This window comes from Pteronotus mesoamericanus, unplaced genomic scaffold, assembly GCF_021234165.1.
Source record: "Pteronotus mesoamericanus isolate MK-2021 breed Mesoamerican mustached bat unplaced genomic scaffold, CSHL_Meso_final contig_25, whole genome shotgun sequence".
In the NCBI taxonomy this organism is placed as follows: domain Eukaryota; kingdom Metazoa; phylum Chordata; class Mammalia; order Chiroptera; family Mormoopidae; genus Pteronotus; species Pteronotus mesoamericanus.
Window position 1 is genome coordinate 12,618,887 of NW_026555105.1, and position 23,159 is coordinate 12,642,045.

Sequence of the window (23,159 nt, forward strand, 5' to 3'; positions counted from 1 at the left end):
TCTGTAAATGGGTCTTACGGGTCTAAAAGCAAGGTGTTAGCCAGGCTCTGTTCCTTGTTGAGGCTCCAGGAAGAGAATCTGTCCTGGCCTTTCCCATCACCTAGAGGCTGCCCCCCACCTCGCCGCATTCCTCGGGCAGCACACCAACATCAGCTTCCATCATCAGACCGCCTTCTCTGAGTCTGATCCTCTTCCCTCCCTCTTACAAGATGCCTGTGATTACATTGGCCGCATGTGGACAATCCAGGGTAATTTTCTCATTGATAGATCTTTAACCTAATCACATCTGCACAGATTCTGGGGATTAGACAGACCACAGACATCTTGGTGAGGGGGTGTCATTATTCTGTCCTCCACACAAGGGATTAGTCACCCTGGAGAAAATGGGAAAGGATATGGGTGGTGATCCAGACAGATAGATAGCGTTTGGAGTTGGGTTGGGTTCACATATGACTAGGAGCCGCAAAAAGGCAATACAACGGGTACCTCGGTACTCATCGGCTTCAGAACTCATCAAACCTGGAACTCATCACATTTCGACAAGAAAAAATGCTTCATCACTTATCGCTTGCTCACCACTCATTGGAACAAATTGATGAGTACTGAGGTAGGCTGTATTTGGAGTTTCTATTATTTGGGCACATGGTGATGCAGGCTACCATAGCTGTCGGGGAGTCTAGCAGGAGGCACTGGGGTTCTGGGCTGAAATTAGGGCACGACTGCAGGGACAGTAAGAGCCCTCAGGCAGGGGCCCAGAACGGACCAACTCTAGAAGTCATGGGAGGCTCAACTTGTCTGCTCCAAGTCTCATTTGACTGAGGACAGAGAATCAAAAAAATTCTTGGCTTCCCTCCCTCCCTAACTCCCAGAGAGACCTGCCTCTCTGGACCTAATTATGACCAGCAAAGATGAACTGGCTGGCAAAGCATAAGTGACAGGAGCCTTGGGGGAAAGTGACCGTATCAGCTCAGAGTTCCTAATGACCAAGAAAAGATTGGACACACACCCTGAAACTTTAAAAAGTTTTCAAAAAGTCCGGATAAAGATTGGCATGGGCTGTGACAGAGAAGATGGGCAACTCCCAAAGCCCCAATTCTGACCTTGTGTGGCCCCGGGGAGAAAGGTCGAGCCATGCATAGGGATCTCTCCGGGGGACTTGAGTTTTTCAAGGTCAGGCAAAGATGGAAACTTGACATATCACCAAGGGGTGCTGGCTATGAGCTAGATGCTGACTGCTAAAAATGGATGGGGAAGCTAAAGTCCCAAAGAGCTGGGGCCTCAAAAAACTGTTTAAAACAAGAAAGGATCTCATGGTTTGGCTTCGAAGACCAAGGAGCTCAAGCAAGTTGGGAGGTCTGAATTTGGGTCTTGTGCTAAATGTGTCCCCCTAATCATCCCTGCCCCCAACCCTCTCCCCTTCTGCAATGAATCCCCAGAGAATGACTCCTGTGGACTCTATCACAAACCTCTTGGGCTCTCTGGTTTTGGGCTGGGCCTGGCCAATGGGAGACACAGGGAGGATATAGAGGGGTGCGAGTAGAGAAAAGTCAGGTGTTTACTTTCCAGCTCCTCCCTGCTGGACCAGAGTGGGCTAGGCTACAGCTCCTGTTCTCTCCTAAAATCACAGCTCTCTCTTGGGTACCAGTAACCACGCCCACTCCCTACCCTTCTAATCTAGGAATAATAACAGCTTCCCACTGTGGCTAAAGACTTTTGCTGCTTCACCATCTCCTGTTACTTTATGCTAACTTGGCCTATCCCTTCCTTAAACTCTCCTCAATGACCTCTCTGAGGGTGCCCCTCCCTCCGCACCCCAGCACAACACTTCTAACTGGTCTTGTTTCCCACCCATTAGTCTGTGCTCTCCTCACCCTATGACCACCTCACATTCTCCTCCTCCTCAGGGTTCGCCCCCTCTGCTTGATGCCCACCCCCACCGTTCATGCAGCCACTTCTCCAGATGCCATATTCCTGCATTACTATGTCTACAAACTAGGACTCACTAAAAAGGAAACAGGTTCTAGTCAAAGCTTGAAAAATTCCCCCAACTGGACAAGTTAGCAAAGACTAACTTCTTTTGGAAACTATTTGGCTTGAGAAAGATTCAATCCTTATCATCTTGGGTGGGGGGGGTGAAGAAGCTCTGGTCTGGGGTGGGGGATGAAAGGGAGGCTCAGATACCTGACCTATGTCCTCGATAAGGTATCTACATGGCCTTCCCTAAGTCACCTCCCCTCTCTGTGCCTCAGTGTCCTCAACTATGGAATGAAGGGGATGGATTAAGAGATCACCCAAAGTTCTGCCGATTTTATCATTCCATCTTGCTTTTTTTATGTTCTGTTTGGGTCTCTGGTGCACAATTAACTCCAATTATCTACAAAGGGGATTATCTTAAGAAAGTGCTGGAACCCAACAGTCATGTCAATTCCCGGAATGAAGGCTCTGTCTCCACATATCTACCCCATCGTTTTTGCCCCCAAACCAGCTCTCCCTTCTGTATCCATCTAGATCGCCTCTATCCACCCAGGTGCCTGAATCAGAAACCTGGGGGTCACCTAGATGCTCAGAGTCCTCACTCTACCTTAGCCCCCACAGCTGATGAATCACCAAGTCCTGTTCAGCCTTAAAATCTCTCATGTCTTAACCTTCTTCTCTAGCCCACTGCCTCTGCCCACTTCAGGCCCTGATTAGAGCTTCTCTTAGATTTTTGGAACTGCCTCCTGCCTAATTTCTTGACCCTGATTGCTATACATACTCCCTCCACTACCAGCTACCACAGTTAAAATCTCCAAAACACAAAACTTTATCTCAACACCCTCAACCTTCTCAAAAACCTTCACTGGCTACCTGCTGTCCAGAAAAAAAGATCCAAACTTGAAACTGCCCTGCAAGGCTCTTTTGATCTGAAACCCTGCCTATGTATCTGTCAGAGATTCAGCATTGATTAATGATGGTAATACTACATCAAACCGCTGGCTTAGGAGCTAGGCTCTGGGCCAGAACATCACAAGGAATATCTCAGGTCTCAGCTCAGTGACCTCATCCTGGCTGCCGGTGTGTCCACCCACCCCTTGAGTTCCAGAAAGTTGGGCATCTTGAATTTTGCTGTCTCCTCTCAATTCCATCATCCATGCATCCCCAAACTCAAATTAAAGATGTTACTTAATTAGCAGAGAAAATCCAGGCCCCTTTCAAAAGGATCAAGAGAATGCAGAATAATGTGGGGGGAGCTATCCTAAGGCAATTAGCTAAGAACACACAATCATTTAGCCTCACGCAGATTGCAGTCAAGATACCCAGAACTAGGAGTGGGAATTGAATGAAATTTTTTTTTTCTGCCTCGTCTCCCAGTTCATTCTAATTGTCTTCAAAAATTAGGCTTCCATATGGTTAATATTAGGTCTCTGCAGCATGAAGAATCTGCAGCCTTAGCCCGTCAATACTCACGAACAGGAAAGACTTATAAGAATAACCCTTTACAGGTGTGGCCCTCTATGGTTTTAAAGTGATGTCCTAGGCATTATCTCATGTAATTGCCTTTAATCTGTGGGACACAGGATCCAGCTAGAGGAGCTCGTTGATGAGGAGAGGAAAATCCCCAGTCAGAGATCGTGGGACACAACGAGAAGATCAAGGGGTGCCTGAGATGTAATGAGCAGATGAGGGGGCTGAATCACTTAAGTGGAAGCCTCTGAGTTATAAAATACCTTTAAAAAGAAATGCTGATACTCCTTGTAAGAAAAAGGAACAGAACAGATTTGAGAGAGGGCTGCCTACACAGATCTGGCTTTAAGGAGCAGATAAGAGTTCATTTACAATGAGCACATTAGAGTGTGACCCATCAAAGACTGGACTTGGTTTCATTTGTAGTAATGAATGTGCTTGAAAAACCATGCATTCACTGGATAGATAATATCACTCTGGCCCTTCGTTGGCCTTTATTTTACCCATAAGCCAAGAGTGATGTTCCCACTTGTGCAGCTTGGACACCCACACTCACACACGTGTGGTAGGATATAATGAGGAGGTTAAATGTATTAGCTCTGGAATCGCAATGACATGCTCAGCAACTTTGAAACCCCTTCTGTTTGCAAGTCACACTGGCTCTCTAAGCTTGAGCTGCCTCATTGGTAAAAATACTCCTCCTCCTCCTTACTTCATAATGTAGCTGTGAAAAATTAAGTCAAATAATCCAAATGGTGATCTGACAGACAGTTTTACTGTTATTACTTAAATCCCCAGAGATTCCTGTGTGCTTGCTGGGGCCCCCTGAGGCACAGGGACCAGAGCTGATCACTGTATCTGTCTGGTAGTCCATGTGGGACACCCCCCACAACACTGCCGCCAGGGGTTGGGTGGGTCCATCGCAGTCCCCTCACATAGCAGGTAAGCAATCATACTGTTGGCTCTTATTCTTGTGCTCAGTTAAGTTAGTGTGTGGCCCTGAGTATTTTTCTAAACTCATGAGAAATGCTCCTTCATGTATATTTGGGGAGGTCCACAGACGTTCCTGCACTAGACAACAGCCGGTCTGGAGAGGGGGCTCCCCAGCTGGCCCTGCCTCCGCCCTGCTGTGTAACCCCAGGCAGCTCACTGGGCTCTTCTTGGGTCTTGAGCCTGCCAGCTTTCAGCTGGGTAGTCAGGGACTTGTTATGTTGCGTATGTGTTTATGATGTGCTTCTTGGCACCCAGTAGGTATTGAGGGAATGTGAGCTCCCTTCTCCCTGCCAATCCCATTGCTGCCCCAAGGCCAAGAATTAAATGGTTCTTGATGATGACACTCTTGGGCAGTGGCCTTTCAAACCTGTCACATCTGATCTGTACTCCCTGGGGCCCAAGATGCTTGACATTCCTAAAGCAGAGGTTCCTTTCACCATCTTTCTGTGTCTCCCCAAGGGACAGAGTCCATGTACCTCTCGCCTTCGCTGTCACCATCCCCCGCCTGGCCCTTAAAACTATAGCTGCGCATATCTCTCAATGCTATATCTCATCTTAAACATCTTTTGGACAAATACATTGACATATGAAAAATCCCAGGCTCAGAGAGGTCAAGATGCCCCAGATCTCACCACTACCTTAAATCCAAGGCCACACAGTTGAGTACAAGACTCTTGCAATTTTCAGGTTTCCATGATATCTGAACTTGTTTTTAACTTGAGTAAGACATCTGATTTATTTGTATTAATTCTGCTTCTCTCAAGCAAAAATCTACCATCTGCAAATTGACTCAAACGGCTTCTGCATTTGTCAAGGTCATTCCCTATCTGTTCAAGGCGGGAGCTCTGCCCAGGCGCCATTGTGTGTGGATGCTACTGTGGGGGAAGTGTCTCCTGGGGCACAATGGACTTCAGGGGTCAAGGCTGCTCTTCCTGGTTTTGCAGTGCCTCTTGTTAATGCACTAACTGATGCTGAAAGAGAAAGCTCCCGTCAAAGTGGTTGATATTACATTATGCTCTTGAGAACTAGAAAGCAATTCACAATGGCAGAGGGGGAAAAAAACCAAAGAGATGATGTTAGGAAACCAGTGGAGCAGCTCCATCCCTCATGTTTTCAATTGAGTTTCCTAGGCAGGGGTAAACAATACGGCCTTTCTCCCTTCCCACCCCTCTGGTGTCTCCACCCACTCTGAAGCTGATCTGGGCCATCAGATACACAGCACCATTAAAGCCAGCACCACCCTCCTAAGACTTGTTGGGCTCTCCTGATTCCAGAAATAATTGCGTGTCCCTGGTAACAGGTCTCTATTTCCTAAAACCTTTCATTAAACAAGAAGACAACGCCTCCTATTCAGGTCTCAGGGTTCAATCTTAACAGCATTCAGCCAAAGCTGCAGTTCATAACTGGGAGACAGGGACGGAGTGCTTGCTTATTAATAATGCCCCCGCTGTAATTACCGGCTGCCACAAGATCAGCACGCTCACCTCGCCACTTTGCTCTCTACCATACACTGCTTTTCATCCTGAAGCTGCACAGATGAATTTGCAAAGGTCTAGGCAGTCTTCCTGAAACATTAAGCAAGCCATCTACAGAGTCACACACTAACTTAATGCAGTGATTACATATGTGTGTGGTTATTTGATTAAAGTTCATCTTCCCCACTAGGCTGTGAACTGCATGAGAACAGGGCTGGTACCTGTTTTGTTTGCATTTGCTTCATGGGAGACACTCAATATTTATAGCATGAAAAGTGAATGAAAGATGCACAGGTTAAGAGCAGAACTTCCTTCCAACCTGCCTCTCGTTTTCTGCCATTCGGCCACAGGCACGCGGGAAGCCAGTGGGGAGGAAGGGGGAAGACTGAGTCTTGGGGAGCTCAAACAACCATAATGATCTGACCCCTGTGAAGGCTGGCAGCCTGAATCATATATGGTCTGAACGGGGCAGTGAATCTTCTCTTGCTCAGGGTCTGAGTTGACGGTCACAGAGTAAGTAGATCTGTTTCATGGCGACAATGGCTGGGATCAAGTAGTTCAATAGTCAAGGAGGGAGGCTGTGTGGATATTGACCACATAGTCTCTTGAGTTATCATTGTCCATTGCCACAAGTACAACCTGCCTTTGCCCAAGTGAATGAATCCCATCCATTTCCTGGGTCCAGCAAGTAGAGTTCCATCCATGTGAATCATCCTAAACCTCATTTGACCCAGAGCAGGAGCCAGTCAATGCTTGACTTGTAACACCTTTTTGTACCAGGGACTCTCCATTCCCAGACAGCAACCTGCGCAACTGCAAAGAGGAATTGAAATCAGAACAGAAGGAGGGCTTGGGAGTTCCAGGCAGAAGGAAGGTCTAGCCTGTGTTGCTGGGTGCCTTCCTCACACCCCCTCACCCCACACCACACCAGTGCTGGACTTCCTACTGCTATCAATCTACAGTTCTTTGCCTGGGGGCTTTCTCCTGCTGCCAGCGCTCACTTTTGCCCCTCTAAGTGGGAGGCCATGAGGTGCAAGGAAATTAACACCTCCTCACCCTCCTGTCCCATGCTGCCCCCAAAATAGCTCTCAACTAACAACTGATGGGGGTCGATGTGTAAACACCCCAGCGCTCTCATCCTTCAGGGGCTCTCTACTGACTCTGGAAACTGTCAGGAGTTCAAGGCCTTCACCACAGGTTTGACAACATACCTGTTGGCTGCCTTCCCTCCCAGCCTCACTTTCCAACACTCCCTCCAGGGCTTCATGGGGTCCCTGGTTGAAGCTTGCCCAGAATTGAACCTGCAACTTTGCAGTTACAGGATGACACTCCAACCAACTGAGCCAAATGGCCAGGGCCATGCCCATTTGTTTGTTTATGAGTGGTCTGTCTGTTTTCACACTATAACAGTGAAGTCAAGTGGTTATGACTGAGACTGCATGGCCCATAAAACTGGAAATGCTGACTATCTGTTCCTCAACAGAAAACATTTCCTGACCCCCATCCTAGAGTGCCTACTAGGATGCCAAACACTGAAGATACAGCAACAAAGAGGCAAAGTCCCTGCTCTCAGACCTTGTGTTCTAGAAGCCCAACTATGCACCAGGTAACGTCTGAGACAGGGAGGATGCTGCAGCGAGCAGTCACAGAATTGTCCCTCATGCAGGACTCTAGAGAGCCTGCCCTGTGCCCAAATCTCTTCTTGGCACTGGTACCAAGGAAAACCAGACTTAACTTCTTGCCCCAAGCTCTTGCCAATCTAGTTGGGATAAGGTAGTACACATATAGGGACACAGTTTCCGATGATAACATGCCATGGAAACAGTAAACAGGAGCTGGGATTCCCTGGCGTAGACCAGCCACGGTGCATTCCCCTATCTTCTCCTTGTGCGGTTGTTTTGGGTACAGATGGAGACCCTAATATAGAGGTAATCCAGTTGAATTCCATCTAGCTGGGCTGGCCCTTTAGTCTCAAGCTGTTGCGATGTGAAGGGGGACAAAGCCAAAGCGGTGGTCTCATCAACCACTTGGGCAATGGCCACCCAGGGACCAGCCTGACCCCAAGCCCCAGGGAGGTGGTGCCCCCAGAGGCACGACACTCCCTGTGCATCGCCTCCTCTCCTCCTTTCAAAAGGGGAAAGGCGAGATGGGTGTGTGCGTCTAACACTTTAAAGCAATCTTCATTGCTTCATTTAACCAAAGTCTTTTTCCACACAAGTTCTCCTGCTCAAGCATTCCTTCTAATTACCATTTTCCTTTTACAGTGTGTGGTGTAGAGCTCACAGGAGTAAGCTCATGGTGAGCAAGAGCCCCAGGGTGGCAGGGAAAATAAGGCCTGGCTATTAGGGGGCTCAGTGAAGCGGCAGGTTCTATATCTTCCCAGTAGGGGGGAGAAACGGCCTAGAAACTGCTCGCACCAGGCCAGACGCAGCGCCTGTAGGACCTGGCTCCAAGACAGTTTCATAAGGTTAGAAAAACCATCAACTTTCAAGGGGGATGTGGAAGCTCTATCCAGAAGTCTGGAAGTTACCAGAAAGTTTCAGTTACTCAGTGGATGGAGGCACATGCCGCTGCTCTGCCAGGACCTGGTTTTCTCACGCACATTTTCAGTTCCTTCTACAAATATGCAGTGAGTGCCAACTATGGGAACTGGAGGAGCTGATCTATGTCAAGCAGTCAGAAAGGTGTCTGGAACATAGTATGTACTGAACCAGTGCTTTGTTGCTATGATTATTATGATATTGAGAAACAAGCCTTCCTTTATTTATTCAGGCAGAGTAGTTACTGGAAGCCTTTAGTGTACCCAGGAATGCTCTGCAGGGAACCTTCAGGGCTACATGATGGAATGTGTGTGGGGTGTCCATGGCATCTCCGGCAGTGACTGTGTGCAATACTTGGGGACTAGAACAAAGCATCCTTCTGGAAGATCTCCTTGTGTGACTCAAATCTACAAAATTAACAGGAACTGGATCAAAAGAACTGAGCAGAGGCATGTGAGAAGAACGAGCCTGCTCCTCGACCGGTGGTGGTGGGGGTGGGGGGTCAGGGCTGTAATCCGATCAGGCGTGTTAAGGTCGCTAAAGAAGCAGGTGTGGAGTGGAAGCGGGGTGGTCCACTGCAGGAGCTCAGACCAAGTTGTCCCAGAAGCAGGTGGGATGGGCTCTGTCGCTCCCTATCCAGGGAAAGGGGTCCGTGATCAGTGGATTGTGAGGACCTCCAGGTGCACTGGCCAGACCAGCCTTGCTTTAAGGTGAGCATATTTCAGCATGGTGACCTTAAACATCAAGGATGGTCTCCCTGGTCTGAGAGCAGACTCTTCCAGTACCTTCCTACATGAATCTGGTCCCAGAGAAGAAACACCTATGATGGTGGTTTTTAAATACCAGGGTCACAGCTCAGAATCCTAATCTTGGTTAAGGTCAGTCTGCCCACGCCATGGCCCCGCTCTTCACCCTGAAGTAAACAGGTGTCCAGCCCTGCATGACCCAACTCCCAATCCCGAACTAGTGCTTATTCTGAATGGCCTCACAGAGCCCAGCCCTCCAGCTGTCCCTAGGCAACACCCCAGATTCAAACAAGCCTGGTCATGTCTTTATTCTATTTCCATTTCTGCAGTAAGCAGTGTGAGGCACTTCCAAGAGTAGGTGGCCAGGGACCAGGCGATTGTTCTCAGTAACAGTCATAAGCCCCAGCCACTCTTTTTTTGCTGAACATTCTCCATGACTGTGTATGCATATCTGAATGTTTATGCATGTACCTATCTTTATGCATATGTGTTTGTGTGAATATGTGTGTAGAAACAGCAAATATGAGCTCTGCAGTCACATACCAGGCACTGCCATTTACTAGTTCTGGGCTCTTGAGCAAGTCATTAGTAGCCCGCCCAAGACCAGTTTCCTCATTTGTAAGATGGGTATACCAGTAGTACCAATCTCACCAAATGGTTTAGGGGGATAAAATGAGATAGTGCTGGTAAGGAGTTTGGCATAAGCCTGAGTGAGGTTCAGTCAATGCTAGCACCTGACACTTCAGGTTATCATTTAAGGTGATTGTGTGCGTATGCGTGTATACTGAGGCCCTTCAAGATTCCAATGAAAATGACCTTTTTATGACTTTCGCTCTGTATCATGTTGTGGCCGCCAATGAGGTGGGTCAAGGGGAAGTCTAGCAAATGACCACAAAACCAGCAGGATGTAATCTGCGGGAATGGTTACCAGACACCAGTAGAAGGAAAACCCAAGAGGATCCAGAATGTCCAGAATGGTGGATGGAGGAATGACCAAGTCAGGGAAAGGGGTGCCCCCTGGCTTCAGTGCACGGAACAACATGAATCAGCCTATGATGCCAAATCCTCTTTCACACAGTATCGCCAGACAGACCAGGAGCTTTGGGCCAGCGATGTTCATGGGCACAAAATCTCAGCCTCTGAGGGAACATAGATTAATTCTTTATACTGGACTACAGCTGAAAGGTAACAAGCCACCCACCCACCCCCATCCAAACACATCTAGAAAAAGAGATTTCAGAAAGACATCCCTGCCTTTTACCACACAGGGGGCTCTGCATTTGGCTGCTTATCTCCAGCCTCAGGGCCTAAGATGATTATTCTGATAAACTGAAATGAATCTTGCAGCAGAAGGGGAGCTAGCAATAGCCCTGCTGATTTATCACCCTTTTCAACCCAGTTGGGTTCCAAGAGAATAAATCTTGCTTGCCTCTGGCTAGGTACCCGCCATCATGCCACGGACCATGACTTTCATATCCCATTAACTCTGAATTACTCAGTCTGGGGCAGAGCTGAGAGGTAATTTAAAATGGCAAAAGGGGAAAAATGTTCTGATTTAGATCTGATAGAGACTGGATTAAGTCCTCCCATTTTTCAGGGTTTAAATGTGAGCTTTGTGGAGGGGAGCACCTGCGGGTTGGATTGGATTCCTGCAAAGGACTTGAGCCTCAGATTAAGTGAAAGAACTTAAGTCAAAAACCATGTTCCAAAGGTCTGGAGGCTCCACCTTGTACCTGACCACAAAGCAGGTGCTGAGTTTCTCAGGGGAACCAGTCCATTAAAAATCCTCCTTCTCCGGAGTGTAAATTATCACATGCCTTTAGGATAACAACTTGGCAGCCCCTATAAGTTGAAAAAAAGACTCATACCCTCTGACTCAAACATTTCACTACAAAACACTTGGCTGTTCAAGAAGGTGTGTACAAGGGTATTCATCAATGCTTTATTTGTAATGCTTAGAAATCAGAGACAAACAATATGGTCCACCAGGAGTGAGATACCTTAAGCTTGCTTAAGGATGGTACACGGTTCTATGAGAGAAGCATCCATGAAAGAGACTGAGGTGGAAAGGGGCTCATGACATATTATAAAGTAAAAAAATTAAAAATAAAAAAGCAAAGTGAAAAATAGTTTCACATAAAGTGTGTTCCTGTTTAAAAAAAAAAAAAACAACTATTGAAGACTAAATCAAAAACACTGTTTTGTTGGGGGGGGGGGGTTTCTTCCTGGTCTAGAATCAGTTGTTTGGTTTTTCTTAATAAATTGAATTTATTGGGATTACAGTAGTTCATAAAATTATATAGGTTTAAGTTGTTCGGTTCTATAATACATCATCTGTATATTATATAGTGTGTTCATTACCCCAAGTCGTGTCTCTTTCCATCACCATTTATCGCCCCCTTTACCGTCTCCCGCCTTCTTCAATCCTCATTGTTTTGATACATAAGTCATGCTCCTTTATCAGCAATCATATAGTGTTTGCTGTCTGAGGCATTTTCAACATCCCACAATAAAATTCACATCCAGCCCGATCTGATATTTTAGCCTCTGATCAGGCTTTTTCTCCTGGACCGCTTCTGGTGTCCAGCTAACATGCTTGCACTGCCGCCAAGACCACTGGGTCTGGGAAAAGGAGAGAAGGCACTTCTCAGCAGGAATCTCTCTGATTCTCATCTTTCAAGTGGACATACGGAGCCAAACTCCCGTGACATTAAATCACCTGCCACAGTTGCCTGGTATAAGCTCTGAGGCTTTCTTATACCCATAGACCTACACTAGATGAGTATGTGGGAGTGAAGAGACATGGGACAAAACTTCCTGGTGGTTTTTATTGCTCTTTAAGGGCAGAAAGCCCTTAACCTGACATTCAAGGCCCCTGACACTCTGGTCCTGTATTACTCAAAATAGAACAAGATAATAACATAAAAACACCAAAATCTCAGTGGCTTAATATAACAGTTGTCACCCACAAAAAGTCTGGTGCTGATTAGGTGGCCCTCTTCCATGCAGTGACTCAGAGATCCAGGCTGTTATACCCTGTGGCTCTCACACGCCACCATGTAGCTTTCAGTGTGACTGCATCAGGAGAAAGGAGAACTGGGGGAGGCATATGTGTTCCCAACTGTCCATTGGTCAGAACTGTCTCATGGCCCCAAGCTAATCCTAAGGGAAGCTGGAAAATAGAGCCCTCTTGTGTCACAGGAAAAAGACACTGTGTACTTATCACCTTGTCTCCACTCCAGGTCCCAACATACCCTCCCAACACACACCTCCCTTTGTGCTTTTGCTAGTTGTGCTATTCATTTGCTCATCCATTCATTAAAAACAAAAACATTTATTGTCCATTGATATTATCCAAGCACTATGCTAAGTCCTGAGTTAACAGCAGTGAGCAAGAAAGATACACAGTCTCAACTCTCATGAAACTTAAGCCCAGGGGCCCATTCCTACCACCTCTGCCTCCTAAACCCCACTGGGCCCTGCACAGCTACCATCCTCCCTCTCCTCCTCTCTAGCACGCGGGGAGGATTAGCAGAGCTAACGCATGGAAAGGTCATGACCCAGCCTGGCACAAGGCCAATAATCAACAAGTATGAGTTGTCAGTAATGGCAGCCACCTTTTTTCAACGGGAACCCTGAGAGGTTGCTCTGTACACTCCAGAGCCTATTAGTCCCATTGTACCCCTCCCCTTGGGCTGAACTGCCAACCTCTTCCGCACTTACTAGTAGTAGAGGATCCAGTCAGTAAACTTAGCATAAGGCGGCTAACAGATATAACAGGGGTTAAAGTTGCTCACGCAGTTCTTGAAATTTCTTCCTTTGGGCCTTGGGAGAAAACTGGTCTTTTTTCATATTAGGAGAGCTGAGGTTCCTTGAGGGGGTTCAGGGACCTTATACCAAATACATTGACACAACACATCAGGAATGAAGAATAAGTGTTACAAAACCTTGCGGACTCACTTCCTGTAGGTCCCTGCTCAGATGCCACTCCCTAGAAGGACCTTCCCAGACCACCCTGTATAAAAACACATCTCCCTCATTCTCTGTTCCCTCACCCTGTGTTATCACTCCGTAAGTCATTTATCACAGTAATAAACAAGGTCTCAGAGCCCCTCAGCCTGGTGAATGGCACATTGTCCTATCACAGAGGGCACCGATTGGCTCCAAATCTGTGCAGTACATTTCTGGAAGACAGACCATCGGTGGGGTTAGCCTTTGCATCCTCTCTGGAGCCTTGCCCAGAGTCTGGGAATATACAGGCTCCCTAAAAAAATGCTGATTGATTGAATGGATTTTTACAAAGCAGGACGAGAGGGAGTTCATTTAGAAGTATGCCTCTGTACCTTAAGTTTTAAAATCATATCCAATTCCAGGGTTTCTCCAGTCACTCGTTTATAAATAAAATTTTTTATTACTCATGCCTTTATTTTTTGCCTTTTTTTCATCTTTACTGTGTATTTTTTACATTACCTCTTAGTCCCCTTACACCTCAATACCCACCCCCGCACTCACCACACGGTTGTCCGTGTCCTTGAGTCCTTTTTCCTTTTTGCTCAATCCCTCCACCCTCTAACATCTCCCCCCCACTAGCTATCAGCCTGCCCTCCATCCATGAGTCTGTCCCCATTTTCCTTGTTAGTTCAATTTGTTCATTAGATTCCACATATGAGTGAAATCATACGATAGTTGTCTTTCTCTGACTGGCTTATTTCACTTAATATAATTTTCTCCAGGTCCATCTATACTGTTGCGAAGGGTAAAATTTTCTCCTTTTCTTTTCTTTTCTTTTTTTTTTGGCCGAGTAGTATTTCATTGTGTAAATGTCCCATAGTTGTTTTATCCACTCATCTATTGATGGACACTTCCTTATCTTGGCAATTGTTAAGTAACACTGCAATGAACATAGGGTGCTTATGTTCTTTCAAATTAGTATTTTGGGTTTCTTCAGATACATTCCCAGAAGTGGAATTGCTGCGTCAAAATGCAGATCCAGCTTTAATTTTTGAGGTAACTCCACACTCCTTTCCGCAGTGGCTACACCAGTCTGCATTCCCACCAACAGTGTAAAAGGGTTCCCCTTTCTTCACATCCTTGTCAGCACTTGTTATTTGCTGATTTATTGATGGCAGCCATTCTGACAGCTGTGGGATTGTATCTCATTGTGGTTTTAATTTCCTTTTCTCTGATGATTAGTAACATTGAACATCTTTTCATTTGTCTATTGGCCATCTCTATGTTCTCTTTGGAGACCCATTTTGCTCATTTGCCCATTTTTTTCCATTGGGTTGTTTTGTTTTTTTGGTGTTGAGTTTTGTAAGTACTTTATAAATTTTGGATATTAACCCCTTGTCAGATGTATCAGCGAATATGTTTTCCCATTCTGTGGGTTGTCTTTTTATTTTGTTGATGATTTCCTTTGCTTTGGAAAAACTTTTTAGTTTGATGTAGTCCCATTTGTTTATTTTTCTTTTGTTTCCCTTGCCTCAAGAGATATAGCTGATAAAAAATTCCTATGAGTAATGTCCTAGATTTTGCTACTTATGTTTTCTTCTAGGATTTTTATGGTTTCAGGTCTAACTTTTAAGTCTTTGATCCATTTTGAATTTATTCTCTTGTGTGATATAAGAAGGTGACCTAGTTTCATTTTTCTGCACGTATCTGTCCAATTTCCTCAACACTATTTATTGAAAAAACTGTCTTTAGCCCATTATATGTGCTTGCTTCCTCTGTCAAATATTAATTGACTATAAAGTTGTGGGTTTATTTCTGGGTTCTCTAATTTCTGTCTCATTGATCTATGTGTCTGTTTGTTTTTTAACCAGTACCATGCTGTCTTTATTACCTACAGTTTGGCTTGATATTAGGTAGTGTGATTCCTCCAACTTTGTTGTTCTTTCTCAGGATCGCTGTTGCTATGTGGGGCCTTTTGTGGTTCCATATAAATTTTTGAAATATTTGTTCTAGTTCTGTGACATAAGTCATTGGAATCTTGATAGAACTGTGTTGAATCTATAGACTGCTTTGGGTAGTACGGATGTTTTAAAGATGTTAATTCTTCCTATCTATGAACACAGTATGTGTTTCCACTTATTTGTATCTTCTTCAATTTCTTTCTTCAGTGTCTTATAATTTTCTGAGTACAGGCCTTTTACATCCTTGGTTAGGTTTATTCCTAGGTATTTTATTCTTTTTAAAGCAATTGTGAATGGGATTTCTTCCTTAATTTCCCTTTCTGTTAGTTTGTTATTGGCATATAAAAATGCAACTGACTTCTGGATATTAATTTTGTATTCTGTTATTTTGTTGAATTCTTTTATCAGTTCTTATAGTTTCTTGGTGGAATCTTTGGGGCTCTCTATGAACAATATCATGTCATCTGTGAGTAAACAGTTTTACTACTTCCTTTCCAAATTGGATGCCTTTTATTTCTCCTTCTTCTCTGACTGCTGTGGCTAGGGCTTCCAGTACTATGTTGAATAAGAAAGGTGAAAGTAGACATCCCTGTCTTGTTCCCCATCTTAAGGGGAATGCTTGTAGTTTTTTCCCATTGAGTGGATTGTTGGCAGTGGGTTTGTCATATATGGCCTTTATTATGTTTTAGTATGTTCCCTCTATCCCCACTTTGCTGAGAGTTTTTATCATAAATGGGTGCTGTTGTTACCAAACACTTTTACTGCATTGATTGATATGATCACGTGGTTTTTATCTTTCATTTTGTTTATGTGGAGAATTACATTTATTGATTTGCAAATGTTGTACCAGCCTTGCATTCCTGGAATGAATCCTATGTGATCATGGTACATGATCTTCTTGATGCATTGCTGTATTCAGTTCGCTAATATTTTGTTGAGGATTTCAGCATCTATGGGTATTAGAGATAGTGGCCTATAATTTCCTTTTTTTGTAGTGTCTTTATCTGGTATTGGAATTAGGGTAATGTCAGCCTCATAAAATGAGTTTGGGAGCCCTCCCTCCTCTTGAATTTTATGAAATAGTTGAGAAGCAAAGATGTTAGTTCTCCTCGGAATGTTTGGTAAATTTCCCCTGTGAAGGATCTGATCCAGGGCTTTTGTTTTTGGGAATTTTTTTTATTACTGCTCCAATTTCACTAGGTATAATCTGTTAATTCAGATTCTGTGATTTAGTTTTGGAAGATTGTTGCTAGGAATTTATCCATTTCATCCAGTTTTTTCTGGCATATAATTGTTCATAATATTTTCCTACAATCCTTTATATTTCTTTGGTTCTCCTCTTTCATTTTTTATTTATTTACTTGGGTTCTTTCTCTTTTTTTCTTGATGAGTCTGGTTAAAATTTCTCAATCTTGTTTATCTTTTCAAAGAAGCAGCTCTTGGATCCATCGATCTTTTATATTGCTCTTTTAGACTTTATTTCATTTATTTCTGCTCTGATCTTTATGATTTCCTTCCTTCTACTTACTTTGGGCTTTGTTTGTTCTTTTTCAAGTTCCTTTAAGTGTAAAGTTAGTATTTATTTAATCATTTTCTTGTTTTTTGAGATAGACCTGGAACGCTATGAATTTCCCTTTTAGGACTACTTTCCCAGTGTCCCACAGATTTTGGATATTTGTGTCCTCATTTATGTTTGTTTCAAGGTATCTTTTTATTTCTTCCTTAATCTTGTTGTTGACCTAAACTTTTTGTTTAATAACATGTTATTTAGCTTCCATGTCTTTGTATGTTTTTCAGTGCTCTTCTTGTGATTGATTTCTAGTTTCATAGCATTGTGATCAGAGAAGATGCTTGACATGATTTCAATCTTCTTAAATTTATTGAGACCTATTTTGTGTTCTAACATGTGGTCTATCCTAGAAAATGTTCCGTTTGCACTTGAAAAGTATGTAAATCTTGCATTTGTGAAATGCTCTGAAGATATCAATTAAATCCATTTGATCTACTGAGTCATTTAAGGCCTCTGTCTCCTTGTTGATCTTCTGCCTGGAAGAATTATCCATTGAAGTCAATGGTGTGTTAAAATCCCTGACTATGGCTGTATCTCTGTCAGTCTCTCCCCTTTATGTCCATCAAGATTTGCTTTACATATTTAGGTGCTCCTATGTTGGGTGTGTAAATGTTATCTTCCTGTTGGATTGTTCCCTTTATCATTATGTAGTGTCCTTCTCTGTCTCTTAATATAGCCTTGGTTTTAAAGTCTATTTTGTCAAATATAAGTACTGCTACCCCAGCTTTTCTTTTTCTATCCATTTGCATAAAATATATTTTTTGTCCCTTTACTTTTAGTCTGTGTGTATCTTTTGATCTGAGATGGGTACCTTGGAGGCAGTGTATATATGGGTCTTGTTTGCTTATCCATTCAGCCACCCTATGTCTTTTGGTTGGACCAGTTAAGCCATTCACATTTAAGATGATTGTTTAGAACTATGTATGTAGTGCCATTTTATTGTTAGACTGTTTTCCTCTGGGGTTTTTTTGTTTGTTTGTTTTGTTTTGTTTTGTTTTCTTTCTCTTTTCCTTCTTCTTCTTCTAAAAGCAAGACCTTTAACATGTGTTGTAGTACTGGTTTGGTGTTAACAAATTCCTTTAGCTTTTTCTTGTCTGGGAAGCTCCTTATTTCTCCTCTGATTTTAAATTATAGCCTTGCTGGGTAAAGTAGCCTCAGTTGTAAGTCCTTGCTTATCATCACCTTGAATATTTCACACCACTCCCTTCTGGCCTGAAATGTTTCTGTTGAGCAATCAGATGACAGTCTAACTGGTGCTCCCTTGTAGGCAACTACCTGCTTTTCTCCTGTGGCTTTTGGGATTCTCTTCTTGTCCTTAACCCTTGTCATCTTAAATATGATGTGTCTCAGTATATGTTTCTTTGGGTCCAACTTGTTTGGGACTCTCTGAGCTTCCTGCACTTGTGTGTCTTTTTTTCTTCACCAGATTAGGGAGATCTTTAGTCATTATTTCTTCAAATACATCCTCAATCCCTTGTTCCCTCTATTCTCTTTCTGCTATTCCCATAATGCGGATATTTTTCTACTTCATGTTGTCCAAAATGTTTCTTAAGCTCTCCTCATTTTTTTCAATTCTTTTTTCTCTTTGTTGCTCTGCCTGGGTGTTTTTTTCTACCTTGTCTTCAAAATCACTGATTTGATCCTATTTCACCTAACCTACTGTTTATTCTTTCCAGTGTATTATTTATTTCAGATATTGCATTCTTTATTTCTGAATGGTCCTCTTTTATGGTTTCTGTCTTTTTTCATACTTTCAAGTATCCTCATGATCATTACTCTAAATTCTCTATCTGATAAATTGCTTGCCTCCATTTCATCTAGTTCTTCTGGACAATTCTCTTGTTCTTTCATTTGGGGTCTGTTCCTTTGTCTTTCCATTTTGGCTGCTGCTTTCTATTTTCTACCTTAGTTGTTAAACTAATCAGCTGTTTAGCTGATCAGCGGTTAAACTAATCAGGCTGTAATCAGTAGCCCATCTTATATACCCAGAGGGTGGGGCAGAGTAATTCCTGCAGGCAGGGCCCTTGTTTCCCCTCGGGCTGATGCCCTTTGGAGAGGAGTGTTCAGCCTGAGAAAGATGACTTCTGCAGTCTGGGGAATAACTCAGCACAGGGATCCTGGTGGCTGCTCCTTTAGTTCTCTACCTAGAGCCACCAACCCCAGATTCTCCTCAAGTGTCTTAAGTCTACTTTGCCTTCCCTCAACTAGAGCTCAGGGTAAGTGGCTACAAACGAAATATTGTGCATTGGCCCTTTAAGCAACTCTCCAGCCATCTCTTCCTGGGAAACAGAAACCCTGCTGCTTTTCACAGCTGGATGTTATCTGGGTTCCTTTCCAGCTCTGGTGCTATAGGCTGGGGAGCCCAGCTTGGGGTTTAAACCTCACACTTCTCAGGGTGAGCCCCCCAACTACTGAAATATCCCCCCAGATCTTCATCTGCCACCTAGAGGAGCCCAGCCAGCCCTCTTGCATCTCTGCACTCCCTACCAGTCACATTGTGGTAAAGTGGTTTCTTCTGTCTGTGGTTATAAGGCTTCTCTCCAGCTCATTATAAATAAAATTAGATTCAACAAAAACTGAGTTATTCTTCATGGTCATTTAGCTATTACAGGGAATTTAAAAAGCCCTTATTTGGATAATATCCAGGTCATTTGGAGTCAGCATCTTCTAAAAGTTGGACCCATTAGAGATAAACACCCATGCTGGGCTCCAGGCACAAAAAAAGGAAGAATATGCTTCATTGCCTAGAACATCTGATGAAAAGACAACTCTTTCCCCCACCCCCTAAATATAGCCTTTCTCTAAACAAAATATTCAGTACATAGCGTGAGATTACATTTGTGTCCCAACATGGGTTTCTGTTAACATACCTCATGCTGCTTTTAAAAATCAGATAGATTGGTTAAATGCTTTTAAGAAAATTAGGCAAGCAAATGCCATTAGTTCTAGAAACCCATCACATACACAATAAAAGCATAGTAGTTATTTTTAAGGCCACTTTTTTTTTTTTCCAAATGCTTGTTATTTCTGGGTATTAGCTTAAAAAGCCAGAACTTGGACCCTATTTAGGAGCTGCCCTGAGAATCAAAGATAATATAACTTATCACAAAATTTGTTGGTCTTTTTTTTAATCTTCCATTCAATTCACTTGTCAGTTATATATAGGGTGACCATATAATTTCCTGCCCAGAGAAGACACTTTAAAGAGTGAAAAGGACTCGATTACTATGAATAATGATGCCAGCCCAACAGTGTGGGCATGCAGTCGTCCTAGGCTTATATTTGATGAGCTTCACTTATGAGCGAGGTACTGAGCCAGATTCTACAGGGAAAGCGTGCTGAGGTCCTGGGAGTTAATCATGGAAACAAAGTTGGCACTAGCTCAGGGGTTGGTAAACTTTTTCTTAAAGGGCCAGATAGTAAATATTTAAGCTTTACAAACAAGAGGCCAAAATGAGGCTATAATGTTAATGGTTATATAACTATTTACAATGTAACAATTTAAAAATGTAAAAACTACTCTTGGCTGTTGGCTGGATTTGGCCGTGGACTGAAGTTTGCCAACTTTTGAGCTGGAGCATTAGAGACATTAAGTACTGAGCTAAGTAGTTTGTATTTAATTCTGTGCCCAGGAGTTTCCAGAAGTATTTTTATTTTAGGAGCAGAAACATGTCCTCAAATGAAAGCATATAGGGAAGCCCAATATATATGCAAAATAGATAAAAATGACTCTGCTGTGTTTGAAATGGGGATGAGAAGCAGCAAGACAACCTCTCTCAGCCTCAGCAGCAAGCCCGGAGCCCAGAGGGGTCCTGCTGATCACGATTTAAAAACCACAGCCCCAGTCAGTGGGGTGCTATTAGAGACTTCTGGGCTAGGGGGAAAGGATCTCAGCTGTGTTTCTCAATAATCCCTCTGGGCGCAGGATGATTGGGGGGCGGAGATCCCAGGACAGAGACCAGCGAGGAGGGCCTAGCCTAGGAAAGCTCGGGTGAAGGGGTGTTTCTGAAGCAGACATTAGGGACACGGATGTGGGTCTGAGGGGGACCAAAGCACCCAGGCAGGGCCAGCTCCGTGAGCGTGCAGCCGGTGCAGTCTCATAGGCTCCTGCGCTCAGAAGAGACCCACACCTGCTTTAATGTTCTGCTGTCACTGTCTTGAAACTCTTAATGTTTTTTAAACCAAGGTCTGCATTTTCGTTTGCACAAATGATGTAGCAGACTGCACAGTGAGGGATGACTCGTGGGAGCCCGAGCACACACACCTGCACCTGTGCCCCACTGCCCTGGCCAGGGGCACTCTGCATAATCCCTGGTGTCAGAAGCTTCCCGAGCACTCAGGTGTGCCCACCCATCTTCCCTGCGCATCCCGGAAACACCAAGCACAGCCGATTAGCCTCCACTCCAAATCTCTCAGGTAACAACTGCAGTCAAGCATGCCGCCTGGGGCACTGGAGGAACGCCCTTGACCCGCTGCTGCCCCCTGCTAACCTGCAGGGCTGTCCGTAGACACGAAATCCTCAGGTCACCTAGGGGGAAGGGCTCCATCAGGAGCAGACACTCGCACAAGGACTCGGGTATGGGCAGTTTATTTGGGGTATGATCGCAGGAAGCCCCAGGAGGCAGTGGGGAGATGAGACGGAGATGAGACAGAGATGAGGAGAAGCCAATAACGGGTGAGGGTTACTGCTCGGGGCAACTGGGCGACCCTCTGGAGACTATGCCTGCACCCCAGGAGTTTCCCCGTGGCTGGTGAGCAGGCTGGAGTATTTATCACCAATACCCACCCCTCATTGGCTGAGTTGCCCCTGGGGTCCCCAGGAATTCTGGCTGGTCTACATGCAGGCCAAACACCCTCTGAGGCCAGAGATCACTCTTAGGCAGAGACGACGCTGTCACCATCTGTCAGACCTGTCTGAGGTGGCATCCGGGGTGGGCTGGCAGGATCTGAGTGTGCTATCAATGAAGCTTGGTCCACCCTCGGAGCTGCTGGAAAGGAGCACCACAGATCCGGGAAGACAGACTTTGGGGAGCTCCAAGTATGAGAGCTTATCTGCCATGACTATTTTAGCAGGTCATTCAGAAATTATTCCCTGAACCCCTGGCCAAAGTTCTACATGTATGTACAGTGCTGTTTCCATGTTATAGGAAAAGGTCACAGACAGGACCTACCACCAGGTGTTGTGTAGAAGGAACAGAGAGCAGACAAAAAACAGAAGTGCTCATCCATCAGAGCCCAGGACCCCTCGCCCTCGTGTCTTAACACACCCAAGTCGCAGCTTTCCTTTTACACCTGAGCATGCCCAAGACTCCTCCCAAGGCTTTAGGGGTCAGCAGGGGGTGGGGCCTGAGACACACAGAGAAGAGAAAAGAGGGCTGTGAGCCAGAACCTTCGAAAAGGCTTTAGGAGTAACAGTAATAACGGTGTAAGGGTAATAGCAGGGGCCGTGAGACCACAGAGGCCCTGTGACAGCAACAATGAAAGGTGCCAGTGGCCTGGAGAGTCAGTTGTAGAAATGAAGAAAATCAGACGGATTTGAAATGGAATTTAAAAGTAAAGTTAACAAGAAAAAAAAAAAAGGTTTTTAAGGAGGCACAGAAGATATGCGTTAAACAACATTAGGATCTCTTTTGTTACTTGAGGTTTTTAACGTTACAATTTGAGAGCAAAATGCAATTGGAAATGTAGACATTCTCATTTTTCAATTTTCCTTTCTAATGAGTTCACCCTTCTTTAACCAAATAAGAAAATAATGTTTAAAAATAGGGTGCTGTATTGAAAAAAGGAAATGGAAATCAAACAAAAAATTCTGGAAAAAATAAATAAAACATGATCTTCATATACTGGCGGAGGAATTATAAAATAGTGCAACCATTTTTGTAAACAATGTGGAAAAGATTAAACATAGAGTTACCATATGAGCCAGCAATTCCACTCCTTGTAGTACATTCCAGAGAATGGAGAACACATGTCCACACAAAAACATAATTTATAATTTATAATAGCTAAAAAGTGGAAACAACACAAATGTTTATCTAATACTGATTGAATAAATCAAGCATGGTATTTCCATACAATGCACTATTTGGCAATAAAAAAGAATGAAGTGCTGACACATGCTACAATATACATGAACCTCGAACACATGCTAAGCAAAAGAAGCCAATCACAAAAAAACACATCCTGTACGATTCCGCTGATGTGAAGGGCCCAAATAGGCTGACCTATAAAGTGGTTGCCTCAAGCCGGGGAGCAACAGTCAGGGGAAATGGGGAGCAACTGATAAACAAGGCAGGGTTTCGTTTTGGGGTGGTGCAATGCCCTCAAATTTATTGTGATGATGGATCCACAACTTTAAAAACCTCCTAAAAAACAGTAAATTGTATTCTCTTGTTTATTTATTTTTGAATTTATTGGGTTACATTGGTCGATAAAATTATATAGGCTTCAAGTGTACAGCTCTACAACACATCGTCAGC